This window comes from Neophocaena asiaeorientalis, unplaced genomic scaffold (assembly GCF_003031525.2).
Source record: "Neophocaena asiaeorientalis asiaeorientalis breed wild unplaced genomic scaffold, Neophocaena_asiaeorientalis_V1.1 scaffold43, whole genome shotgun sequence".
NCBI classification, from domain to species: domain Eukaryota; kingdom Metazoa; phylum Chordata; class Mammalia; order Artiodactyla; family Phocoenidae; genus Neophocaena; species Neophocaena asiaeorientalis.
Window position 1 is genome coordinate 1,526,870 of NW_020173674.1, and position 2,572 is coordinate 1,529,441.

Genomic DNA, 2,572 nt, shown 5'->3' on the forward strand with positions numbered 1-2,572 from the left:
GCCCCTCCTTCACCCCCCACCCCGCAGGGCACCCGCCACTGGGGGCAAGGACCCTGCCCTCCAATCTAGGAGGGACACCAGCTCCGGTCAGCCCAGCTGGAGGCAGAGGACCCAGGCCCCAGCTGGAACGCCAGGAACCGACGGCACGAGCCACCCCAGGCACAAGGCACCACAAGCCACTGATCAATAAACCAAAAGTCAGAAGTATGTATGGGTCGGTGTGTGGGCAGCAGGGGAGGGGGCCAAGCAGGCGCCCTCGGGAAGGACCGAGGCGTCGCCACTATTGTACTATTTTATGTAGTGTCTGAACTAAAGACACCTTTAAAAAACGTTCTTGGTTTCTCTCTCGGATGGGCAGACCAGCCTGCAAGGGGGCACCTGCTGGGTCCCCTACTGCAGGCCCTGAAGAGTGGCCTCTGTCGCTTTGGGGTCAGCAGCAAGAACACAGACCCACCCACCTCCACCTCCAAAGCTCTCCGCGAGCCTGGAGCGAGCGCCCCTCTGGGGCAGCTTAGCCTGGGCCCCCACCCCGGTACCTGATGCGTGAACCCTGCGGCCACCACCACGGAGCTGGCTCCAGAAGTGTCCAAGGAGGCTCTGGCCCCTGGGCCTTTCTAGTCCCCCCCCCCCCCGGCCCCCACTCACACACAGGAAGCCCCGCCGGCCTGAACACAATGGAATCATGACAGCAGCACTGAGAATGCCTCTCCCGGCCTCTGGTCATACCTCACTTGCGTCTCACAATTCTCAACAGCCAGGAGGGCTGCGACTGTTGCCCACTTTGACAAATGGGGACACAGAGAGGTCAAACCACTGGTGTGAGGACCCACAGCCAGCAGCCCAGGGCAGGGAGGACTGGGTCTCACATTCCCCAGCTGAGCCCAGCTTTCCCGGGGTCCCCTATTCCTCCCCAGCGTATGAGTTTTTCCCCCCCGGTGTGCCCTCCTTCTTCCCCCCTCCTCCAGTTCTGTCCTCACCTTGACCCCCTCCCTGGCTTCTCCCCTACGCTGCTCCCCTCCCCCTTCCTCTGTCCTCCTTCTACCAGGAGCTCCCCTCTGAGGACCATGCCGCTGCTGCCCAGACTGCAGGGAGCTCCCCAGGGAGAGAGGCACCTGGAGCTGACCACCTGAACCCCAGATTCCAGCTGTGTGACTCTGAACACACCCCCAGCCCCTCTGAGCCTCCACTCCTTGTCAAAACGGGGATGGGAACTAAAACTGCCTGGGGGGCTCTGAGCACCAAAGGAAATCAGGCCCCTGTACGGAGCCTGCTGCACAGAGATCTGTACCAGGGGACGCTGGGTCCTGTCCCGGGAGTCTGGAATCACTCACCTCTGTGGGGCTGGAGCTGACTGCCGGCTTCAGTTCTGAGCGGGTGGGGATCGCTTGGGCCACAGGCCACAGCAGCTGACCTCCGGGCTGGGGTCTCGGGTGGCTCTGGCCTGCTGCAGCTCCGGCTGGCGCTCGGGCTGTGGCTCAGGCTGGGGGGCAGCCTGGGCAGGGAGCTGACCCGCAGGAGATGTGGGGCCTTGGGGCTGGGAGCTAGAATCCACCTCCTCTTCCTCAAGCTCAGTGGTGACTCTTCGGCCCCTGGGGAGAAGCGAAAGGGTGTTCCTAAGATGACCGCTTTTAAAACAAATCCACCCCCCCTCAAGCCAGGGCCCTGGTCCCCTGCCCCTCCCCTGGCTGTTGGGTGGAGAGGCCTGCAGGTCACCTTGTCAGGGTTTGGGCGGTGGCTCCCCTTCCGGTCCCTCTGGCTGCCCAGCTCTCCCTTTCTTAAAGCACTAGGGAAGGAGGAAAGTGCCCACAGTTCACCCAGAGCTGGGCTTCCCAGAAGCCAAGCCTGCAGAGGTGCCCATGGAACAGCACGACACCCTCTTGTTGGACAGGCTGCCCCTTCCTGCTGTGGACTTCTGCCTAGGCATGGGGGCTGGGGGCTGCACACGAACAGCCTGCCTTGGGGGATCACAGCACACGCTATCAAAATTCTCCCCTGTACTCCCCAGCATTCCCACCTGGAATGGAAGCAAGGAGGGGGAGCCTGGCACAAACCGAAGGACACAGCTCTGCCTTGGGAAGGCAGCTGAGAGTCGGGGGAAGCTGGGCTTCTCTGGGGAAATGAACCTCTTCCCCACAAACACCACCCTGGCCGGACGGAGGCGTCTGGGACCCTGGGTGGTGGGAAGAAACACGTCACGCACAAAATAATGCACTCCTGGCGAAACTCCCCAGGGCAGGGGGAGCTGGGAGGGGCCCCGGGAGAACACTGTCTGGAGGAGAGAAGCTTTACTTTCTAAATCCTGCTGTGGGGCCCCAAGGGGCATTGCCCCTTCATTGTCCTTCTCACTCTCCAATGACATAGTGGGATTCTTTGCGGGGGAATTTTAAGTGGCATCAAAAAAACAAAAAACAGCTCGAAAATCTCAGGGCCCCGCCCCTCTGCAGTGTCCTGTTTGTCTTTGGTTGCCGTCGGGGAGGGTGGGGTGCAGCAAGAGGGAATTTCTCACGCAGAAAAACCCTGCCTTTTACATTTGCAAAAACAGCTGTGCCTTCCTGCTGAAAAGAGCAGCCCT

General features: G+C 61.3%; 1 protein-coding gene across 2 annotated transcripts in view; it reads right to left on the reverse strand.

The window, feature by feature from the left end:
- Positions 1–1,604, reverse strand: part of IGF2 (insulin like growth factor 2) — a 13,586-nt gene extending 11,982 nt beyond the window's left edge. Inside the window, exon 1 of one of the 2 annotated variants that reach the window (XM_024749250.1) lies at positions 1,332–1,604. The gene's annotated coding sequence lies outside the window, so the exon portion shown is untranslated. The remainder of the gene's footprint in view (positions 1–1,331) is intronic. The other variant, XM_024749245.1, reaches the window with a different exon arrangement.
- Positions 1,605–2,572: the final 968 nt, after the last annotated feature.